The 24,782-nt window shown below is 40.0% G+C and overlaps 1 protein-coding gene and 1 long non-coding RNA gene across 5 annotated transcripts in view; one reads left to right on the forward strand and one right to left on the reverse strand.

Annotated features, from left to right (window-relative positions):
• Positions 1-20,250, reverse strand: part of STARD3NL (STARD3 N-terminal like) — a 58,470-nt gene extending 38,220 nt beyond the window's left edge. For 2 of the 3 annotated variants that reach the window (XR_003516480.1, XM_027574143.1), the window contains exon 1: positions 20,114-20,240. The gene's annotated coding sequence lies outside the window, so the exon portion shown is untranslated. Of the gene's footprint in view, positions 1-19,363; positions 19,419-20,113 lie in introns of all 3 variants that reach the window. The other variant, XR_003516481.1, reaches the window with a different exon arrangement.
• A 238-nt stretch (positions 20,251-20,488) lies between these two features.
• The window catches only part of LOC113911471, a 124,352-nt gene continuing 120,058 nt past the window's right edge, over positions 20,489-24,782 (forward strand). The window contains exons 1-2 of one of the 2 annotated variants that reach the window (XR_003516482.1): positions 20,489-20,543; positions 22,616-22,739. This is a non-coding gene — a long non-coding RNA (uncharacterized LOC113911471). Of the gene's footprint in view, positions 20,722-22,615; positions 22,740-24,782 lie in introns of both variants that reach the window. The other variant, XR_003516483.1, reaches the window with a different exon arrangement.

The following is a 24,782-nucleotide window of genomic DNA, read 5'->3' on the forward strand; positions in this document are numbered from 1 at the left end:
TCTCTGGTACTCAACCCCATGTGGAGTCTCCAAACCCAGCAGATCCCTGCGATACGCTCCTGCGCCGCTCCTCTCAGGAGAGGAAAGGGAGTCTCCCCGGCTCTGCCGCTTGTTGGGTCCCTGCTGGAGGAGCAGTGGCCCGACTGGGCCGCGGATCACAGTTTATGGCAACCCTGAGCTGGGAGCCCTCGCCTTGGCTCCGTCTCTGCAGCCGGCTTCCCCGCTCCGACACCTGGGAGCTCTGCCGCACTCAGGCACCCCCGGTCTTTCTGCGACCCCGAGTGTCCTGAGACCCCACTGTCCCGTGAGGGTTCCACCCCCCGCTTAGCCACTGGAGCGACGTCCCTCAGCGGAGCCAGCTTCTAAAAGGTCCGATTTTGTGCTCCGCGGCTCTATCACTTGCCAGAAGCGGCCGTCGGAGGCCCCCTCCCCCGCCGTCTATCCTCCCGAATATCGCCTCAGAACACTTCTCCACGCATCCCACCTTCCAGAAAGTGGTCGCTTTTCTGTTCAGAGAGTTGTTACTATTCTTTTCTTCGATTTCCTGTTGCGTTCATAGGTGTTCAGAATGGTTTGATCCCTATCCAGCTGAATTCCTGAGACCAGACGAAATCTAGGTCTCCTACTCCTCCACCATCTTGCCAAGTATCTTGACAGTTTATTTTAAAAAAAAATCTATTTGGCATTTTAAAGACATACATACGCATGCAAATTATTTGAATACATAATTTTTTAGAGATGGATAATCATTTTTTTAGCCCCTCAGTCACAAATGATATGCTATTTTGAGGATATGATATGTTATGCTTAAAAAATTTACCATAAAACTATACTACTACATAAAATCTAATTCAAAAAGTCTTGCAATTAGGAACTGTACATAGAGAAAACAATGCAAAATAAACACTCATAGCAGTATTTTCTAAAATATTGAGATAAATATATTTAAAAATTTTTAAATAATATTTAAAAAATGACAGATCTTAGGAAAATGTTTAGAGAGATGTTTATAAAAGAATCCTAAGGGGCACCTAGGTGGCTCAGTCGGTTAAACATCTGACTTAATTTTGGGTCAGGTCATGATCTCAGGGTCCTGGGAACGAGTCCCGGGTCAGTCTCCACACTCAGCCCAGAGTCTGCTTGAGATTCTCTCTCCCTCTGCCCCTCCCACCCCCTTGCTTGTGCGTGCCAGCTCTCTCCTGTCTCAAATAAATAAATCTGAAAAAAAAAAAAAAAAGAATTCTGAAAACGTCTTACTAATGAAGCATTTAGGCAAGAACATGTCAAACTCATATTCAATGTAAATACCCATTTTCTCCTTTCAGGGATGAGAGGTAGAGCCAATGGAAGTAAAACATCTTACCTTGAAAAAAAAAATTAGATTGAATAACTTAAAAAATGACAGTAAAAGCAGTGGAAAGCTGTCGAAGTTGTGCTTATCATCAAATTCACTTCCTTAAAGTACTTTAATTACTTTTTAAATAAAGAATAAAATTTTAAAAATGGGCACTTAAATTTTAAGGTTACAAAAACTACAAGTATCTTATAGGGAAAAATATCAAAAAAGAAAAACAGTGAGTACGATTAATAAGTTAGTCCTAAAGGAGAATGATAAATGTTCCAAGCTGGGGATTGGGTCCAATGTGATTCATTGTACTAAACTCTCTACTTTTGTACATGGATGAATATTTCCATGAATTTAAAATATATAAATAAATCCAAGAAATAGGCAAATAGGTAAACCTAGACTGGGGAGGGGGAGATTAAGAAAGGAGTACAAGTACCACTTTGGGGGGGTTATTTCTCAAGCTGTAAGTGATACTTAACACTAATTACGTTTGAGAATCATAAAGTTAATACTCTGGAAATACTTTAGTATTCTTGATTTATCAAGATGTAGACGGCCTGACCTGAACGAACCATCCCAAAAAGAAAAGTAAAAAATTTTAGTTGACAAAGAACTACCTAGCAAAGGAACTGGAGTCAGAGAGTTGGCTCAGTATTTCAAAATTTGAAAAAAAAAAAAAAAAAAAGATAAAATCTCGCAAACTGTTGCAGAACATTAAAAAAAAAAAGCTATCATACCATTAAATAAAGCTAACATAATCCTGACATTATCTGTCCAAGAACACACAAGAACAAAGAACACAAGTATAAACTAATCCCACCTATGAACATGTTATTATATATTATACAACACTGTATATACCACATATTAATCTAATAGCAAAATGAGTAATTTCCTTAGCGCAGACTGAGTCAGGTACAGGGCTGAGTAGTTAACTTAGAGTCATTTAAACCTCACAACAGCTCTCATGAGTAGACTCCCATATTCGAGTGTATTCCTGAAACATTGCATAAATAAGTCAAAACTCATATAAATAAAAGCTAAACCTTAATAAGGAGGCAGATATTTGTTTACCCAATAAAATGTTTCTTTGCATTTCAAAAGCATGCATGAACACAACTTATGACTCATGTGGGTCAAAAAGCTTTGAAATTATGTAAATTTTGACTGGTTTTCAATTTGGGGGGACTGGCATAATTTCAAACTTTGTAGGACTCCTCTCCATATTGACATCTGTTATCTTCCACTTTCCTTAAAATGTGGCCCTTTCATGTCTCTTACTCTCCAGGTTTTGAACGAGATATAGGGAAATATCCTAGTGATATAAGAAAAACAACTGTAAACTGAAAGAAAAAAATGGCAAGGGATAATCAGCGCCCAGAGACAAGGAACAAGAGGCAGACAGGAGAGGAGTGTGTGCCCATCTTCAGGGGCCACGTAGGTGGGCACAGAGGCCACAATGATGATTTATCAGAAGTCAGAAATCTGAACTGTGATAGGAAATTAACCGAATACCAAGTATTAGTTCAATTAAAAAAAAATAAAACCACTAAAGATCAATGAAAACTCATTAGCCATCTAGCCTTGCGCTTTTAAGCTTTCCTGCAAAAAATATCTACAGATGATAAAGATGCCATCAAAATTCAGTTGCAAAAGAATGAAACTATTAGTCATTCTGGCTCATGGAGAAAGAAATCTACACATCAAAATATACTGAAGATTCCATTTAAAAGTTAATGAAACAAAACCATTTGCACGGGTTATACAGTAGAAGAAACTGCAAGGAAATAAATGTTTTTAGGATGAGGAATTTATAAGAACATCTACAAAGAGAAACATCTGAATACATAAAAATCAAAAGCTTTCCTATCCACCTTGCATTAGAAGTGAAACTTACAAGTGATTAAAGACATAATGAAAACTTTAAAATTCAATCAGAAAAATGGGCAAAGACAAGGCACACAAGATAAAGAAATTTATTGATAATCTAATAAAAATAGAATTCTCATCCAACACCTGTAAATTTTTTAGAGAAGCAAATTTGAGGCATGAGATCATTTATTAGTTTAATAGTTTCCTGGGACCTTCAGGTAGACAGACCTCAAATCTTTAATCCTGCCTAACCTAACACATGGTCTACACTTCTGCTTCCCTCTCCAGAACCACTTCATGCTAGAAATCATAAGCACTTCCCTAAAGGAATCACATTCTCTGGGAAGCTCTACTTGTATTTTTCTCTACCCAGAGTGCTAATCTCCTTACCTCTATGGCTTGCTCATCCTGTAAGCCTTAACTCAAAGATTACTTTCTCAGGGAAACTTTGGCTTCTTCCCACTCTTCCCCACCTCTCTGCCCTGAGCAGAGAACAGCATAAACAGACTTCTATAATGATATTTATTATGCTGCAACAAGATTATTTTTGCTCTTCATTTTTTTTTAAAGCAACAGTTTGCTTAAAATGTTGGGATTCACCTATTTACCAGTCCCTTCATTCTGGACAGTGAGAATGGGAAGAAATTAAAAACAGACAGACATGGGGCACCTGGGTGGCTCAGTCGGTTAAGCGTCTGACTCTTGATTTGGATTCCTGTCATCTTAGGGTCCTAGGATTGAGCCCCGCATCCAGCTCCCCACTGAGCGGGGAGTCTGCTTGGCTCCTTCTGCCCCTCCCTCTGCATGCACTATTTCTCTTTCTCTCTCTCAAAATTAAATAAACTTTTAAAAAAATAAAGACAGAAAGACTATTTAAAATTGCATCAAAAACATTAAAATGAATTTAACAAAATATATGCAAGATCTGAACACTGAAAACTAAAAAACACTGCTTAGAAAATAAAGATGAAAATCAGTGGAGAGATATATTATGTTTATGGATTAGAAGAAATCATAGTGTTAATATTTCAATTCTCCCCAAATCAATCTATAGATACAACTCAATCCCATCAAGTTTTTTTGGCAGAAATTGACAAGCTAATTCTAAAATATATAGAAATGCAAAGAAATGAGAATATCAAAAGCAATCTTGAGAAAGAAGAACAAAATTGGAAGACTCACACTGCCTAACTTAAAAATTTTCTATAAAGCTTCAGTAATGAAAACAGTATGGTACTAGCATAAAGATCAGCAAATAGATCATTGGAACATAACAGAGAGCCTAGAAATAGAACTGCACGTATATGATCATCTGACTTTGGACAAAGATGTCAGAGCAATCCAATGGTAAAAAGAAAGTTTGTTTTCAACAAATGATGCCAGGACAACCAGATATCAAAACTGAAGGGGGAAAAAAAAAAGAACTTTGAACCCTGACTCACACCATGTAAAAAATAAGAATGTGTAGGAGAATTTTTTTTTAAGATTTTATTTATTTATTTGTCAGAGAGAGAGAGCACAAGCAGGGACAGCAGCAGACAGAGGGAGAAGCAGGCTCCCTGCTGAGCAAGGAGCCAAGGCAGGACTCGATCCCAGGACCCCGGGATCATGACCTGTACCGAAGGCAGACGCCTGACTGTGACACCCAGGTGTCCCAAGAATGTGCAGAGTATTTTTGTAGGCAAAGATTTCTTACAGAAGACACAAAATACCAAAATCATAAAAAAAAAAAAAAATTGTATAGGCTGTCTTATGGGTTCCTACTGGACAATGTGGGACAACCTGAGCATGAAAATAAGCAATAGCAGTAATGCTGGAAAAATTTAAAAGTTCCAGAAGTCTGGGACCCCTGGGTGGCTCAGTTGGTTAAGTGTCTGCCTTCAGTTCAGGTCATGATCTCAGGGTCCTGGATTTGAGTCCCACATTGGGCTCCCTGCTCAGCGGGAAGCCTGCTTCTCCTCTGCCTGCCGCTCCCCCTGCTTGTGCTCGCTCTCTCTCTGATAAATAAATAAAATCTTTTAAAAAAATAAAAGCTACAGAAGTCCACAGTATTGTAAAAAAAGTGAGAGACAGAGATGAGGTAGAAGTTCTCTCTTTTTCCTTTCTGAAAAAAAATGTCAGATAAAAAAGGAAGAAGAGATAATAAAATTAGAAAAATCAACAACTTGTAACCCACTGGAGGGTTAGTAACTGTAACTCAGCTGGAGTAACTGAGCCATGAAAGAATCTTCCAACGGATGCTAAAAATTAAGAGGTTGTTGAGAAATAGGATCTTCACAGTCTCAAAGTATTATCCCTCAGATTATCTAATAATTCCATTGGGGATAATATACCTTTATAGTGAAGAGATCTGGCAGCCACCATCTGTACCCAATCAAACAGCATTACCAATACTGGAATAAGCTGACATTATTATATACCTTCCAATGTGAAGCATTAAGAAGTACATAACACCAATTATCTATCATGACATATCCTTGCAAAAATGTTTAACCTGATTTTAGTCATAAAGAAACAATCAGACAAACATAGCTTTTGGGATGTTCTCCAAGATAGGTATTGTGGGCTGTTCAAAAAAGTCAATGTGGTTAAAAACAAAACAAGAACAGAAAGAAGGAAAAGTGCTGTGGATACTCTTCGAACTTAAAAAAACATTAAGAGACACAACTATCAAATGCAATGCGCAAGCCTAGATTGAATCTTGAATTTAAAAGAAAAGAAGAAAGAAAAGGAAAGGAAAGACAAAAGAAAAGAAAAGAGAAAACAAAAAAGCACAGAAGACAATTGGGTAATTGATTATAGTTCAGTCTTCTTGTTATGTAGGAGAATGCCCCTATTCTTAGGAGACACATGCTGAAGTACTGAGTAGTAACTGTCATGAAGTACATGGCTTAACTTATGAATAGTTCAGAAAAACAGAAGGACAGAAAGATGTTTTGTAATAGAGTCACCTATTTTATCTATCCATCCATTATCTATAAACATACATATGATATATATTTAAATGTAATATATATACAATACATACACATATGTAGCATACAGATATTATAGAGAGCAAAGGCAAATTTTCATTACAAAAAATCATTAAGTTAACTTTGCTACAGTGTGAGCTACCTTTATGAGCACGGAGGAACCAGAATCATCCTAGAAAACCACTTAAACCATTCTATAAAACAGAATGCACGTGGATTTTGTACACATTTGCATAATTCTTCTACGTGACGGTTTGAGACAGTGACAGACTAAAAGGAAAATCTCTGTAAGATCTCTAGGCATCCAAATCATTTTGCCCTTTATGTAACTATCAAATTATTCCCACACAAATGAAAATTGATTGAAGACTTCCTAAGTCCTTGTGACTGCAGATAGCACTCATTCTGTCTGAATGTTCAGCCACTGTCAAACCCCTAATAATGGCCTTTTTTGTTGTTGTCCTGAGGCCTAAATGAAACAGGGGAAGGTATACTGAGCAACAGTTTGGGCTCTAAAGTCTGCTCCGGTGTTTAGTGAAAATGTGCACAAGATAATCACTTTTCTATAAGCTTTTACAAGTCAAATCTGTTCTTCATTTGGTTCCGTATATTAGTACCCAAACTCTTCCCAGACACTTGGGGAAAGAGATTTTTTACGAGGCCTCATCCACTGAGGCTCGGGTATACCAGATGCTGTTTTATTCATGCAGCTGATTTATTATACTACACTGATTGCTACACTTCAACACCACTTCCTTCTGTTCTTTCTCTTACTTCTCTTTAAGAATTTAGAATGTCTGACTCCGTAGTAATATCTCTCTATATAGTTTCCATGGTTTCATTCCAAATATTTATTTTCTAGGTTTTTTCTAGTGTTGTTTACTCACCTGAGATGTAATGAAAGCTTTTAGTCCACCCTGATAAATCGCTCACTCTTTGCTGCTTTCTGCCCTTTTCCTCCCCGCCAACACACATATTCAAGGCTTTCTATTAAAACCCTCTGTCATTTCTTGCAGTCTTGTCTCACTCAATTTCTGCTTATATCAGCAAATCAAAGTAACCATGTGTGCATAAACAGGATTTAACTCTTTATCAATATAATTTAAGACTAAGATTTATTTAGAAATTAATATCAATGACTTGGAAAAATTAAAGCAGAGAACAAATATGTTATGGTATTTTTAAGTCAGTCTTCTAACAACACTAATTTATCTCCCAAGCCCAAACCTGTTTTTATAGAAACTTCATTTCTAAGCAATCTATTTCTATAGCAATGATAAAAATATTAGTGAACTTTTATTTGACCCTTAACATAGAAATATTAAGATATACCAATGGCCAGCTAAATGCATATTGATGTTTTCATAACTTATGAGGCAAACTAAAACATATATACTGAGAAACTGAATCTGGATGTGTACTACAAAATTTTAAAATTGCATTTGATAATTTTTGAAAATTCAAAGTTTGCCAGGAATATACCACGTCTACTTTATTTACTCCACAACTATGTGTCAAGCACCAAAAAGCTGTGTCAGGTCTTCCTGAGCACTGTGGATGTGGCAATGAACAAAATCAAAAATATTTCCTACCTCACAGAGCTTACTTTCTTTTTTATTTTTTAAAAAAGATTTTATTTATTTATTTATTTGAGAGAGAGTAAGAGTGAGAGAGATCACAGAGGGAGAGGGAGAAGCAGGCTCCCCAATGAGCAGGGAACCCAACACGGGGCTCAATCCCAGGACCCTGAGATCATGACCTGAGCTAAAGGCAGACTTCCTAAAATAAGGGAGCAGAGGATAAACAAAAAAGCACTGTATGTTTAAACTGCATGGTCAGGATGACCTCACTGAGAAGGTGGAGCAAAGAGCATTGAAGGGAGAGGGAAGAGTAAGGGCAAAGTCCTGAGGTGGGGTGGAGTTGGCCATGCAAGAGTGCAGACACGTCGCTAGCTTTCAGCTTGGCTGGAGCTAAGTAACAGAGCTGGAGAGCAGAAGGAGAGGATAAGAGAGAAGGGGTGGAGGACCTTACAGACCACCGTAAAAACTTTAATGAGACAGGAAGACACTGGAAGGTTTTCAGTAGAGGCTCTCTAGCTGAGAGAACCATAGAAGCAGGAAGACCAATCAGCAGATATGGTAACAATGCAGGAAAGAGGTTGACTTAGACTAGCGTGGTAGCATGGAGGTGGTGATAACGGACTGGTTCTAAATACAGAGCCAAAAGCATTTTTGATGGCCTGGGTATGGGATAAAGGAAGGACAAAAGGAGAACTTCCAGGTTTACGGCCTGGGGAAATAGAAGGATGGAGTTGCTATTTACTGAAATGGAGAAGATCGTGGAGGGGCAACTTTGAGGAAGAACAGTTTAGTTTGGACACATAAAGTGTAAGATGCTTATTAACATCCAAGTGGATAGTAATTATTATTATTAAAGTAAGTAGCTGGAAATAAGTGAGGAGTTCAGGGAAGAGGTCTGAGCTAGAGGGAGAAATTTGAGAGTTGGTAGGTAGCATAGGGACGGAAGTTAAAACCATGCAATAGAACAGAAATTTGAATGTTCTCCCTTCTTTCCATAAAGGATGAGTAAAGGGGGGGGCCCTCTTTCAGTCCACTAAAAGTTCCCATTTTGTTAAATAATAAGCACTGAACACCTACAAAATGTAAAACCCCAAGGACATTTAAAAGGATTCAAAAAGCAACGCAAGTGTCCCCCCGCTCTCGGCAGAACTTCCATCTAGTTGAGGAGACAGATAGATAAATAATAGAAGGGAATGACTGAAGAGAAAGGAAGGAAGGAAGTCAAGTGTGCACTCCTGACAACAATCACGCCCCTGAGTGTTGTCTGGTCCGAGGGAAGATGAGCCACCCAGAGAGGAAGGACATTTGACAATGTAGATTTGTTCTTCCACAGATCACAGGTTGGCAAAATGGCAGCATGCCATGGAGTGGCCCAGTCATGTTGGGTAGTTCATGTTGTTAGCTCACTACCTCCACAGGGGTTGACAATTTGGTAGCCAGTTATGCCCCAGCACTGACTGAGTCAAATGGCTAGAATGTTACAGCCATATCCCATCACTGTTCAAATAAAAAAATCTCTCTCAATATGGACTCTGGCGAACAAGAATATTCATCTTTTTCAGAAACTGCTATCAGGTGGCCCAGAATAACTAGAACGTAGTCTTTATAGCTACCTTCCTTCAACTTCTACTGTCTCTCTCCAAACTCTGATTCTCCTCCTAGTAGGTCTCTTCTGGTGCTCAAATAGATTTTACAGCTTTTCTCCACTTCTCAGCTTCAGCTCTAATTTCTATACTCACGTATTTCCTTCACAGCTCACCTGGAAACAACTTTATTTTAATCTTCTAGGTCAGAGAAGCTATACATAACCCCATTTCCATTCATGAGTCAAACAAAGTCATTTCCACAGGTATAAAAGACTGCTGATTTTTTTGGTTGCTGACTACCCACCATTTTCCAGAACTTTTTCTTCTTCCCACAGAACAAAATCTACTTTTAGCTTTCCTAAAAAATCACAGGAAATCAGTTATTATGGTTAGTATGGAGTTAGCACTATTTTTCCCAATTTTGAATTCATTAGTACTCTCAACCATCAGTAGATGGTAATTCAGAGCAACCATGTTGCTCCTTAGTGCACACATTCTCATGAATATTTAAAACGTCCTCTTAGGGATGTGCTGCCAGCTTTAGCAATGATGGAGTCAACCATCATATTGCTTCCTAGACAGATGAGGTCTGTTGGAGGAGATCATCAAGAAGACATGACCACCAGCCAACCTGTGAGCTCGACCTGGCCACCTGGAGGCTCCCCACCCCCTTTCCTGTCCTTGGAATGTGTATTCTGCTTGTCTTCCCCACTCCCAGAAGCTGCTCCAAAGACAGAGCCTTGAAATAGAACTGTGGTGCTGACGCCATCTGGACTGGGTATGTGATTGACTGAACTTGCTTGAGGCCTCGACATAAAATTTTAAGATTCTGGAGGCCGGGTGAGGAAAACTACTCATCTTGCAGCTGCTCAAGACAAGCCTTGTAAGTAAGTTCCTTTGTTCCTTACAACCACCACGGCCAATGTGAAGTGGTCTGCCTCTTTCTTCACTCTGTCCCTGCCCTGCACACACATGGGCCAGTTTCAGATTACACTCCAGAAGCTCCAGAGGAAGCTGTAAACCAACAAAATCCTTCAGTTAAGAAACCTGAAACATTCTCCAACGCATATGAAGACATATCTGCACCAGTTAATGCCATTTCTTCAGTGCTTACTGCAGGCAATTTTCAAATAGAGGCTTTCGATTCTCAGGACAGAACTATGATCTTATTGATCTAGATCTGAAAATCAGTAATATCCCAAGGCAGTGAGCCCACTGATCTCCCAGGAATCATAGGCAAGTGGTTACAAGTGGACCCTTCTCTTTAGTAACCATCTCTCTTCATCTCAATGACTAGAATTAGGAATGTCTTCATCACACATTCTCCGTAGGCCTCCCCAAACTTATCTCCTCTACATGGGGAGACCTGAAGCTAAATTCCAAGTAGCCAGCTGATGAGTAGACAGCAAAGCTAAGGTGGCTATTCAGAAGCAAGCGGGGTTTCTCTTCATTCAACAGCACAAGACTCCTCCTGTGAAGGAGAAGAAATAAGCATTTCTGCCAAGCGTCACTCTAGCTGACAAAGCCATCCTCTACTCACTGCTCCTTAGTGGTTTCAACACTGGGAGAAGTGGTGCATCAAGAGTAATGCCAGGAAAGACAGAATATCAACTGCCCATGGTGTTATCCAAGGCCAACTTCCTAATTCACAAACCAGAGCAAACCAATAAAAGGAAATGTCATTCACGTCTTTGCCCAGGAATATCTAACAACAGGCAGAAGTTACATATGTTATCTCCTACACTTTGATATACAAAGATGGCACACAGTTCCTAACATAATTACCGATCTCTATGGTGGATGAAGATCGGCTTGGTACATGTGACAGATAAGGAAATCAACAGTAAAATCTTGATGCCTGGATTTAAAAAAAAAAAACAAAACAGTAGCCTTTTCTTTTTTCATCAGACTTCTTAGGTGGTCTCACAGGAAACTGACCTTCCCGAGATCAGCATCACATGATTTTATCAATTTAGCTTATGCTTCAGAAAACAGAATCATGGGTGTATGGGTGGCTCAGTCGGTTAAGCGGCTGCCTTCGGCTCAGGTCATGATCCCGGGGTGCTGGGATCAAGTCCCATATCAGGCTCCCTGCTCAGCAGGGAGTCTGCTTCTCCCTCTCCTTCTGCCTCTCCCCCGCTGCTCATGCTCTCTCTCTCTTTCTCAAATAAATAAGTAAAATCTTTAAAAAAAAAAAAAGAAAAAGAAAACAATCACAAAAACAAAGACCACTAATTATAAGACTCAATGCAACTATAGGCTAGTATACTCAGAAAACGGAATTATAGCCTCATAATGAGAATGGATTCAGAGAACGTTACAGAGGCAGAGGACATCATAAAAGTAGTAGCATCTCTTTAAGCTCTCAAGGTTCTCGATAAAGGCTTGAAACCAGCTCCATTATTTGCTCTCAAATAATGTAACAAAAGATAAGCAATTACAAAGTCAAAAGGAAAATTGTAAGAATGACTTAAAAATACAGATATTGATGTATACCATATATACTACCTGTAAATACTTCAAAAATGTTAAAGGTAGGAAAAACTAACAAATAATAACCTATAATTTCTTGGGTACAGCTTTTATTATGAAGACAATGCATTAAATTTGATTCTGCTGTGAGCTCCATCTTCTGAACTGGTGACCATGTCATTTCCCTAATATCTCTTATTGGACTTTTCCAGTTTTCACAATTATCACTCATTCACATTACTCCCATAATTCACACTCACTCATCTCCAAAACATCCTCCATGCTGGTATCATGCTAGTTTTTTTAAAAATGAAAACTTGAATGAACCATTTCATCCCTCTACTCCAAACTCCATTTCTCTCACACCCAGGGCTGTAGCCATAGGGCCCTATTTTTAGTTCCCTGTATAGGAGGAAGTTTCACCATCCATGCCTTTGCCCTAATGTTCCGTCTTCCTGGAGAGCCTTTTCATTGGAGCACTTAAACAACAGCAATAATAAGCCAATGCATTGTTTAAGGAAGCTTAAGTACCACTTCCTCAAAGAAACTTTCTGTCACCCCATTGGATGACACACGTCATATATCTTTAATGGCACCTCTAATCTTTCACACATTGTTAACATGTCCTTTTCTCAGTGTTAAACCAAGAGTTCCTACAAGACATGTCTATAACCTTCTCACCTACGGAAATGACTGGCCATGTGTTAGGCATTTGATTTTTTTGTTCAATTAATGAATCACAAATAGCACCGTATAAAAGTCTGGGGTCTGGGTGCTTTTTAATCAAAATTAGGCAAGTCTACACACATCTGGAGTTTCAATATATTACATTAAATGAACCAAGAATATCTGAACTTTCTTTAATTACTATAACTGACAAAACACTGAATCAAAATGCACCCAAATTAATTAATTTGGTCATCTCTTTTTCCAATTATTTTGAATGCTATTTACTGAAGTTGCTCCAACAACATACTACATAAACTGATACAAATATTTGGAAAAAGAGAAAGAAACCCCACTATATGAAGGGGACCCAAACAGACAGATATGTAATTATCTACCACAAGTAAAACACCATGCTAGAAGCTGTGAGGAAAACTAAGATGGGAAAGACACGACCCTGATCCTCAAGTAGAAAAGTTTTATAAAGGAGGTAAAATGGTTATACAAATAATTAGAAATCAAAGCCTAAGGTAATTATAATACAGAGAAGATTGAACTTTAGGTTGTGGTGACCAGAAAAGGCTTCATGAAAAAGCTGCCCCAAGAGAAAATGTATGACTTTGCAAGAAATGTAAAGGAAATACATACTGAGAGTAAGAGGAAGACTGGAGTAAATTAAAAACAGAGGCGCACAAGCACGTCCAGACCAGTGAGCCACAGACGGTCTGGGAGGGGCCCCACGTGAGCAAGTGTCAGAAGGAGCAGCTGGACCAGGAAGGAGGACAGGTGACAAGGGCCATGGAGGGTCAGCACCAGAGCGTGAGCTCACTTTTCACACCATGAGCAGAGGCATGAGGGCACAAAGGCTCGACTAAGGTGGCCAGAGTCTGAGGACAAGGAACATGCACCGAAGGCCACAGCCGTCCATTGGCTACTGAAATGCAGGCAGAGATGCTGGCCCTTCAAAGCATTAAACCGGATTCAATGGGTTTCTGGCTGCCAACAAAGTGAGGTTTAATTGTGGTTTGCTCCTCCAGGATATAGCCATTCTGGGATTCCAGAATTTATGTTTTCTCGATGTCCTATAAAAATATGTATTTTAACACCTGGACAAGCAGAGGGCATGAGAGAAAGAGGTACGAATGATGCTGAAGGGCATGAGTCCAGAACTTTCAAATGGTCTGCACTGGACAGCAGAGCACTAAAAGTTCAAAAGGTATCAGACGGCCAGCTTTAATTCTCATACTCTTTGGTTTAAAAAACAGCAAGACAGCCCCTTCTAGTCTGGAAGCCCCTTCCCACCCACCCTCATTTCCAGAGCCTTCAAAGGGAAACTCGCCCTCCACACAGAAACTACATTTCCCCCATCAAATGCACGCACACTTCTCTATAATGTCACACTGCTGCAAAGTTTGCACAAAAAAAGACTGCAAATTGATGCCCCAGGACCAAACCTTATACATACATAGTGTTTATTTGTCTGTTGTCTTGCATGATGTCTTATAAACACCAAATTAATTGCCAATATTAAAATATGAGCGTTTCCCCACACAAATCCAAATTTCTAGTTTCTCTTCCAATATAGGCAATCCTGGCAATACTCCCCAGCCCCCCAGTTTGCCACCCGGCCACCTTACTTACTTAGAGCCCTGCCTGGTCCTTCTTGGCATTTGTTTGGGCTTCTAGTTTACACGGTCTTTGGATTGCCAATAGTTGGGGCCCAGTCTCAGCTGGCTGTGTGAGGACAGGGTTCACAAAGAGCACTGCCTGGTGTCAGTCCTCTGCTTACTAGTTGTATAACCTTACCCAGCTTCTCCTTCTGTAAAATGAGGACAATAATAATGCAATTGTACTTCAGAGGGCTGTTGTGAGGAATACATTAGTTTCTACAAAGCAGCGGTTCTCCAGGTACTGGGGCCGGTGAGACATTTTTGGTTGTCACAACTCGGGGAGGTGTCCCTGACATCTAGTGGGTAGAGTCCAGGAATACTGCAGGACAGCCCCCACAACAACAACAAAATATCCAGCCCAAAATGTCAACAGGATGAGCAATCCAGACACAAAGCAAGCAGAACAGCAGCTAATACAGAGGAAGCCCTCCTTAAGTGTTAGTTCTTGGCAATAACGCCCACAGCAAGTACTGGCTGGTGTTCCTATCTCGGCTGGAGAAATTTCTAATAGCTCAGGAGCGCCTTGCTTGATGAATTTAACTATGACACAAATAGGAAAATGTACTTGAAACTCTGGTTCCACATCATTAGCTCAACAAGCAAGTGGTTAAAGAAAACAAAAACAAAAACATGAGAATATATTTTCCTAAAACAGAAAGCAAACAAGAATACACCTTGGTGAGCAATAATGCACAATATATGAAAAGCATACTGTCCTGGAAAACATGGGCCATGAGAATGAGTGATTACCACAACTTAGAAGGTACTAGGCCAAATTCCTCTCAACTCCAAGTTTTATACACTGAGGATGCCCAGCTCAGGTGGGGATTCTGGGTGAAAGGTCCTGCTTTGATGTGGAGTTACCACAACAGGTACCTTCCAGATCCAGATCGAGAACAAGCAAAGGAAGTGAAATAGCTCAGAAAGGCTCGAGCTCTGCAGGACATCAGAACCCACGACAGCCGGTGCAAGCCCCAGCTGCCTCGAGCCAGGAATATGGGCCAGGCTTCTTAGCCCAGCACCACACGCACCCCTAGCTGGGCTCTCTGGGCCTTTTCTAATCTTTAATATTCAAAAGTGGAATTGCTCTTATTTTTTCTAATAAACACAGGCAACAACGATTTTTACTTGTGACAATGTGCCTTCGCCATTTACACCCCAAAGATTTGAGTTCCTCTTAAGGGATCCCTTGGTAACTGCAGAAGTCAGACCCTTAACTGAAACAGGAAAGAAGTTCTGTTGTATCAAAGCCAAGAAAAGCATTAACAGTGCTTCTCTCAAAGATGAGATAAAAATATAAATAAAACTAAAGGGCCCTACAATCTACAAAAAACTTTGCATGTGTAAAATGAATTGTTAAGTGTCTTTTAAGCTCAAGCAAACATATATTTAAACACCCATGTATAAAAGAGTGTATTACCAAAGATACCAGGATTGGTAAACTGCATCACAGAGAAAGACTCCCAAAAGCGCTATGAAAGAAAAGGCTTCCAGTAAAGATACAGGAAATATCTCATTAAATAAGCAGCACAAATGTACATGGAAGAACGGGCAGAACTTTGGCTGGATCTGTTCGTCTATGAGGCATTCCAGGCAGAACACAAGCAAAGGCACTTTAGTTGAAATAGCCAGTTCAGTTTGGGGCACTGGGTTCATGGTGGAAGGATGGCGCTAGAGTCTGAGACCAAATCATGACAGCCTAGATCTTCAGAACATGGACATCAGTTGCACGAACAATCCTGAAGGACAGAGAAACTCAGTCAAAATACCCAGTGAATGGCTTAAAGATCAAAAGCTCTCTTTTGCCTAAATTTAAAGACTTTCCAACATGTAGGAAAGAAAGTAATTCCATTGACATAATTCTAATTCAACTAATGAAAGACAATCCCTATTACATTATAGGAGTCAGAAAGTCACCAGAAAGTAAATCAAACTATTTGTAAGTTTACTATTATTCACCTACCATATCCCAGTCATAATAAGCAAAGTTTGGAAATAATGAGCATTTTTAAATTGTAGGAACACAGTAACCCATTTTTCAGCCATAAAATTCATGAATTGATTTTTACTTAATTTTTTTAAATGATTACATAGTACCAAGAAAGCTGAGCTGACCCAAGGGCTTCCTCAATTCTAGGAAGAAACTCCCCCTGCTAACAGAAAGTATGAGCCAGCAACTCTAGGCAATGTTCCCATACTTGTAAGCACAAGGCTAAAGCTAGGAATTCAGTAACAAGTTTTGAACTCCCTTTCAAAGATGTGTGCAATTAGGGGCGCCTGGGTGGCTCAGCTGGTTAAGCATCTGCCTTCAGCTCAGGCCATGAGCCCAGGGTCCTGAGATCAAGCCCCGCATCCTTCTCCCTGCTGCTCCCCTTGCTTGCGTGCATGCTCACTTGCTCTCTCTCCGTCAAATAAATAAATAAAATCTTTAAAAGATATAGTCATTTTGAAACCACTGTCTACAAAAATCTTTGATTTTTGTTACCCAGAAAGTTTACACCTGCTCCCTGCTGAGAAAAGGGAAGGAAAATAAAGCAATGGATTATATTAGCCCAAGAAATATTACTACCTTGTATGAGTTTACGAACAATAAATCCATCATGTTGAAATACTGTATTCTCAGGGGTGCCTGGGTGGCTCAGTCAGTTAAGCATCTGACTCTTGCAGGTCATGTCTCAGGGTCATAAGATTAAGCCTCACCTCAGGCTCTGCACTGAGCTTGCAGCCTGATTAAAATTCTCTCTCCCTCTCTCTCTGCCCCTCCCGCCCAGGCCACCCCCCCCCCCACTTTGCCCTCACTCATTCTCTCTCAAAAAAAGAAATATTGTATTTTCATATATGTAGAAACCCGTTGTGATGGAACTTTTATGAGGTATAACAGAAAAAAATATTAGGCTGAGAATCAGTAAGGTGAGAATTTGGTACCAGTTATGCCTTGAAAATCTGGGCTTTCACAGCCTGAACTTTAAAATGAGAGGACTGGTGATACTGGGGAGGGTATGTGCTATGATGAGCACTGTGAATTGTGCAAGACTGTTGAATCACAGATCTGCACCTCTGAAACAAATAATACAATATATGTTAAAAAAAAAGAAGATAGCAGGAGGGGAAGAATGAAGCGGGGGAAATCGGAGGGGGAGATGAACCATGAGAGACGATGGACTCTTAAAAACAAACTGAGGGTTCTAGAGGGGTGGGGGGTCGGGGGATGGGTGAGCCTGGTGATGGGTATTAAAGAGGGCACGTTCTGCGTGGAGCACTGGGTGTTATGCACAAACAATGAACCATGGAACACTACATCAAAAACTAATGATGTAATGTATGGTGATTAACATAACAATAAAAATTTAAAAAAATAAAAAATAAAATGAGAGGACTGGGGGCGTGTGGGTGGCTCATTCCGTTATGCATCTGCCTTAGGCTGGGGTGGTGATTCTCCGGGTCCTGCAATCAGGCCCCACATCAGGCTCCCTGCTCAGTGGGAAGTCTGCTTCTCCTTCTGTCCCTCCCCCTACTCTCTCTCTCTCTCTCTACCTCCCTCTCAAATAAATAAATAAATAACACCTTTATAAAATGAGAGGCCTGAATCATGATCTCTAAAATGCCATTTCAAAAAATATAATTTCAAATAATAGAGATTTGTAGCTGCTGCTATGTATTCAGGGAAGCAGTGAGGTAGAGTAACATGGATTAGGCTTCGGTTTCAGGCTAATTGGAGTGTTCAAATCTATGCTCACTCAGTACTAGCTGGATGGCTGAAGTACAAGCTTCCTTTCTGCTCAAGAAGGAGTAATATTTACCTTTGCAATATGTTGGAAGGAAAGAATGTATGTAATGCACCTGGCACAGTGTGGGCACTAAATAAAGGCAGACATTAAGTCTCTGATCAGTTAAAAGTTCTGATGGAAAATGGTAATCCACTTGACAATGCAGTTTCCTAGAACTCAGCTTGGACAAGAGCAGGGATTGACTGCCAGTCCTTTCCAAAGGGCGAACACATAAAGACAATCCTGGAGGACTCATAGGAAGGAAGGATAAAAGCAGGGAGCTGAAGATAAGCAGAGGCTGAGAGTCCTGCACATAATAATGAACAGGAAAAAAACAGCATGGGACACAGTGCTCGAGGGAAGACATATTTTCATTAAGAGAGAAGACTACTGGTGAAAAAATATATATAATGAATTGCTGTAATGATTTCATAACTAAAATAAAACAGAGAGCTGGCTAGAGTCTATGAGCATCATTAAATAAAGAAGGATTTGGCAATACACAAATCCTAGGCCTTTTGCCTGTCTGCACCGGGTTCCGATGATGCAGCTCATGCCCACCTCTCAAGTGTCATCTCCCCCCACCTCACTCTCTCCGAGGTTCACGCCATTCCAAATGGCTTCTCTTCTACCCCTGGAACATGCTAAGCCCATTTTTCCTTTAGCTCCTTTGCACTGCAGTGTCTGCCTGGAAACTTCCACCAGATCTTCCCATGGCTGACTCATTCTAAACATTCAGGTCTCATGAAACCGTGACTTCCTCAAAGCCTTCTCTGATCACCATATCTAAATTCCCTCTTCTCCCCCACATCCCAGTCACACTCTATCCCCTTATCCTGAACTATTTTTCTATCATTTATCATTATCTAAAATAGTCATTTTGTTTACATGTTTATTGTGTCTCCACCAAAATGGAAGGTCTTTGAGGGCAGGAACCCTAAGTAATCAACAATCAATCTCCAACACCTTAAACCAATATGTGGCATATATGAGGTATTCATCTGGTAAACTTGTTCAAAGAATAAATTGAAATGATTAAAATTGCCATCATGTGAACATAAGTAAGAAAAAGTCCCCCAAAGTGACTTCAATTTCACTTCTTCAATGCAGTTTTACGCAATCATGCAGGCTTAAAAGTTCAATGTTTTAGATAGCAAGATTTAAAGAGAATGAATTTTTTTATGAAAATATATATGTACGCATATATCGTACACTGCACATTTTCACTTTATGGGCATGAGTCTATAAATAAAGCAAGCATAGTAAAAGTTTTATTTTTGGAGATCCTGCTTTTAGAAAGAGGGTGGATGGGTAGATGGTATATAGATGGGAATTATCTTTCAGAACCCTTTTCAACAAAGATTCTGAGGTAAACAATCTGAACTAATTCCAGTATATTTGAGAGATAAGACCTGTTACTTCGTTACCTTGCTAAACTTATCCAACTATTACTGAGTCAAGTGATGAATTCAGTGATTCCATCTGTGAAACAGAAGACAAATGACACGGTGAATAACTGGCACATTAACGGAAGGGTCAGAAAAGTTCCACAATGTTAACCCATATTTGAACAAAAGAGAAAAAAAAGTCTCTTTCTAGAAAATCCTAAGCAAAAATAAGCATGCTACGGAGATTTCAAAATATGGCTGGATACCATGAGTGGGCAAGGCAGTGAAATGAAACTAGGGCCACAACACTCATAACTTGTACTTTGATTTTTAAATTTTGTTTTGTTTTGAACACAGATTTTCTTAATGAATAAAAGAGGCCAATGATCGACCTCGTCTGTATAACCCACACATCACCCTAGTCACCGTTGTGGTAACTCTGGAGGGCCCATGGCGCCAGCACTGGGCGGGACCCCACGGAGAACTCCTCGGGGTCCGCAGGGCGAAGGAATGCAGACCTCACTACCTGCATCCAGTCCCAGCATCCCAGCCCAAGCACTGGAACGAGGTGGGACTCAGCATTCTACAGCTTCACTTTTGCATCCTTTATAAACACAGCCTGCCTAGCCCCTCCTCCTCCCCGAGGACCGCGCAGCACTCGGCAAACACCCCGACGCTCGGGCTCTGGCCTGCGTTCACGGGTCTCCCGTGAGCCCCGGGCAAGTCATCTGTTCCCGGCTGACTCAGTTTTCCAATCTGTCAAATAGGGTGACGAGAAACCCAGCCTACCTTATCGGGTGGTTTCGGGCCGGCCGCCCCAGGCTGGCCCGGGGACAGCAGTTCCGTGGTTGCGCCCGCGGGAGTCCTAGCGGGCGGAGGGGCGGGGCTTGGCGGGGCGGGACCCGGGACCAAGCCCCGCAGCCGACGCGCAGCCCACCACCCGCAGTCAGCCAGCCACCCGCTGTCCTCCTCGAGTACCCGGCCCGTGACGTCAACACGCTGACGTCGACGCACCGAGGCTCATCTCGCCCGAGGGACCAAAGACTAGGCTGGGGCCTGCAGGACCCCCTAACAGAGCCGACGATTGGTGGATGGGTCTGTCGATCATTTGCTGCCCAGTAAGCGACACGGGAAGGCGGGAGAGGGCGGGCTGGTTTGGCCGGAGGGGAGGGTGGTAATCGGGAATTCGTTCTGAAAGCCCCGAGCCGGTTGGACTTGAGTGAGTGTTGTCCCACACCGTTTTGTTAAGCAGCCGCTTACCCCTTGTTGGGGATTCTGCTTCTTTCCCTTCCCTGCAGTCTCTTGGTGGGAATTTAGGTTCCGGTTCGTGGAAAATAGTCTTGGCCTGGATTTCAGGGCCCCAGGCACCTCGCACTGAGCTCTCCAGGAATGAAAAAGTAGGACCTTCCGTTTCTCTGTTCAAGCGTCACCTCCACTTTGAATTCCCTTCACGTCCCCAGACTTATTTAGGAGACCCCTTTCTCTGTGATCCTGTCGCATAATTAACAGTCCGATCTTAATAGTAGTCACATTTGATTATATTTGTATGTTTTCCCACGAAGTGGGGCGCTTTTTAATTATGTTTTAATTCAAATTACCTTTAAGTTTTAACTGAACTTTTTACCAATAGGTGCTATAGTTATATCGTTCAAATATTTAAAGGTGTTGAAGGTCATATAGTGAAAATTATTCCGCTGAAGGGAACCACTATTACTTTCTGGTTAGATAGTCTTTTCAAAGAAGACTTCTAAGTGCTATTAAGTTACACATAATAATAAATGTAAACGTTGGAAATAGGCTAAAATCCTTTTCAGGCACTAATTACAAACCCATTCCCTATATGATGACTCCTAGTTCCTATGCATTTACATACGTGTAGACCTTTTTTCAAATCAACATTATATCCTTGAGATTTTTCCTTAATTCTATATAGATCTACCTCATTCTTTTAAAATCCTGCATAGTAGTCCTCGGAACCAATAGATACAGTTTATGATTTCCTTACCCTTGGATATGTACTTCATTTCTTTTTTGTTTTTCTATTAGAAGCATTGCCACATTCAAAATTAAGTGCATGCTCCTTTTGGTACCTATATCCAAGTGTTCTCCAGGGTAGAAATACTAGCAAGTGAACGTGCTGGATAGAGAATCTTCATAGTAGATTCTTCATAGTAGATTCTAAATCTTCATAGTAGATTCTTTCATTTGCTCCTTTAAGTAGCTGTTACAACTTACATTCCTACCTCTAATATATGAGCAACTCCCTACACCCTTGCTAAAATAGAAAAAATATAACTTCAAAAAATTTCTGGATTGATCAGTGTGAAAAAATTTTTGAGGGATAACGTGTGCAAAGAAGTGCAGTAATCATGAGTGTATGCCGTGGTAGGAAAATGAATGAACTTGTGTAAGCATTTCCTAGACGAAGATTTTGAAAATTTATCAGGAATATAGAATCTCTCCTCATACTTGTCTTAGTCATTGCATTGCTACACACAAATAGCTACTATTCTGAATTTTACCACCAAAATTAGTTTTGCCTGCCTGAACCTTTGTAAATGGACACAGGTAATATGTACTCTTGTGTGGCTCTTTTTGCTCAATAATATGTTTGTAATATTGATTCATATTAAAGAATTTAGTAGTTTGTTTTCATTGTTGTATATACTTCCAAAGTTTCTCTATTCTAATATTGCTTGACGTTAAGTTGTTTGAAGTTTGGGGTGGCCACAAGTGATAGTACTATGAATATTCTTGTAGATCTCTGTTGATGCACATAGTTACACATTTGATTTTCCTAGAAGTAGTATTACTGTGCCACAGGATATGCATATATTCACTGTTAGTAGACCCTGCCACATAGTGTTTTGGTTTACCAATTTACAACTCACTAGCAATGAATGAAAATTCCAGTTGCTCTACATCTTTGCCAATGCATATTCTCAGTTTTGTTTTGTGCTCATCCTCTTTTTTTCTTTGTTTTCAATTTTGTTGAGACAAATTGAATATACAAAAAGTCTCATATATTTAACATATAAATCTTAAGGAGTTTAGACATATGCATATACCGTCACCACAAAGAAGATAATAAACATACCCATCACCACTAAAATATTTCTTGTATCCCCTTGCTTTTGTTGTTGTACTTGTTGGTAAGAGCACATAGCATGAGATCTACCTTCTTAACAAGTTTTTAAGTGCACAGCACCCTGTTGTTAACTATGTGCTAAAATAGATTTTTCATATAAGAGGAATCATGCAGGATTTGTTCTGTGACTGACTTATTTCCAGGCATAATGTTTTCCATGGTGATACGATGTCTCCTGTTCCTCACACGAAACCTCATGAAAGCCCCAAACTGGGCTGGTCTTCAGTGTCTGCCCTGAGGATAATCATCGTGAGGGGACCACAGCAGGTAAGAGATGCTGCAGTGACTATGGGTCACCTTCAACTCCTTTCTGTCTGCAGCCCCTCTTGCCCTGGATTTTGTATTCCAGAAATCCCTAAGAATTGTCTGGGCAAGACAGATGCTGTAAAAAAAAAGTGATGATTGAACTAAGTGAAACAATGTCAGAGTAAGAACATGTCTCTGGTTGTGCAACTGGCCTATCACATGACTTTTAAGCAATTAGAACTAGATAATGCAATCATTTGTTACCCAGTTAAATTTGTAAGGCCAGAAATGCATGGATTAACAGTTTAGCTTTTGCTTCAAAGCAATTGTTACTTAGATAAAAGGACATTTAAAATGAAAAATGAATTTTGATAAAAATGTAGAGGTATAGATAATGCATTATTTTTAAATGCTTGAAAAATGCATAATGTTTTCTAGTCTATGCATGATGTCACAAATGGTAGAATTTCCTTCCTTTTTTAAGGCTGAATAACATTGTATTGTATGCATCTGCCACATTGTCTTTACTCATTCATCTGTTGATGGTAATTTGGATTGTTTCTAAATCATGACTCTTGTGAATCATGCTGCAATAAACATGGCAGTGCAGATATCTCTTTGAGATCCTGATTTCAGTTTGGATATATACTCAGGAATGGAATTATTGGATCATATGGTAGAAGAAACAGAAAATATGAACAGACTAATAGACAAGTAAGGAAATTAAATCAGTAATCAAAAACCTCCCAACAAAGAAAAGCCTAGGACCAGATGGCATCACTGGTGAATTCTATCAAACACATAAAAGGATTAATACCATTCCTTCTCAAATTCTTCCAAAAAATTAAAGAGAAGCAACACTTCCAAACTCATGGTACGAGACCTGCATTACACTGATACCAAAACCAGAAAAAGGCACTTCAAGAAAACAAAACTGCAGGTCCATATCTGATGAACATAGATGCAAAAATCTAAAAAAAATTCTAGATGCAAAAATTTGGGACAAAAATTCTAGCAAACAGAATTCAATGGCATATTAAAAGGATCATATACTGTGATCAAATAAAATTTATTCCTGGGATGCCAGAATGCAAATCAATAAACATATTAACAGAATGAAGGATAAAAATCATATGATCATCTCAATAGATGCAGAAAATGTATTTGACAAAATTCAATATCCCTTCATGTTAAAACTCTCAAGTATAGAAAGAATACACTGCAACATAATGAAGGCCATATATGACAAGCCTACAGCTAACCTCTGCTTAATAGTGAGAAACTAAAGACTTTTCCTCTAAGATCAGGAACAAGACAAAGGTACCCTTTCTCACTACTTCTATTCAACATACTACTGGAAGTCCTAGCCAGAGCAGTTAGACATGAAAAAGAAATAAAATGCATCCAAGTTGGAAAAGAAGTAAATTGTCTATGTTTGCAGATTATATGATCATATATATAAAACCCTAATGATTACACACACATGTGCGTGCACACACACATATCTGTTAGAATGAATAAATGCATCTAGGATAGTTGCAGGATATAAAAATCACCATACAAAAGTCAGTTGCTGGGGCACCTGGGTGGCACAGTACGTTAAGCATCTGCCTTCATCTTAGGTCATGATCCTGGGGTCCTGGGATTGAGCCCTGCATTGGGCTCCCTGCTCAGCAGGGAGCCTGCTTCTCCCTCTTCCTCTGCCACTCCCCCTGCTTGTGCGCCCTCTCTCTCTCTCAAGTAAATAAATAAATCTTTAAAAAAAAATCAGTTGCGTTTCCATACACTAGCAATGAATTATCCAAAAAGGAAATTAGGTAAATGTTCTCAGTTACATTAGCATCAAAAGCAACAAAATATTTAGGAGATGAAAGATTTGTACACTGAAAATTATAATACACTAATGAAACCAATTAAAGAAAACACAGGGGCACCTGGATGGCTCAGTTGGTTAAGCATGTGCCTTTGGCTCAGGTCATGATCCCAGGGTCCTGGGATGGAGCCCTGCATCGGGCTCCCTGCTCAATGGGCAGCCTCCTTCTCCCTTTCCACCACTTGTGCTCT

The sequence above is a fragment of the Zalophus californianus genome, chromosome 12, assembly GCF_009762305.2.
Source record: "Zalophus californianus isolate mZalCal1 chromosome 12, mZalCal1.pri.v2, whole genome shotgun sequence".
NCBI classification, from domain to species: domain Eukaryota; kingdom Metazoa; phylum Chordata; class Mammalia; order Carnivora; family Otariidae; genus Zalophus; species Zalophus californianus.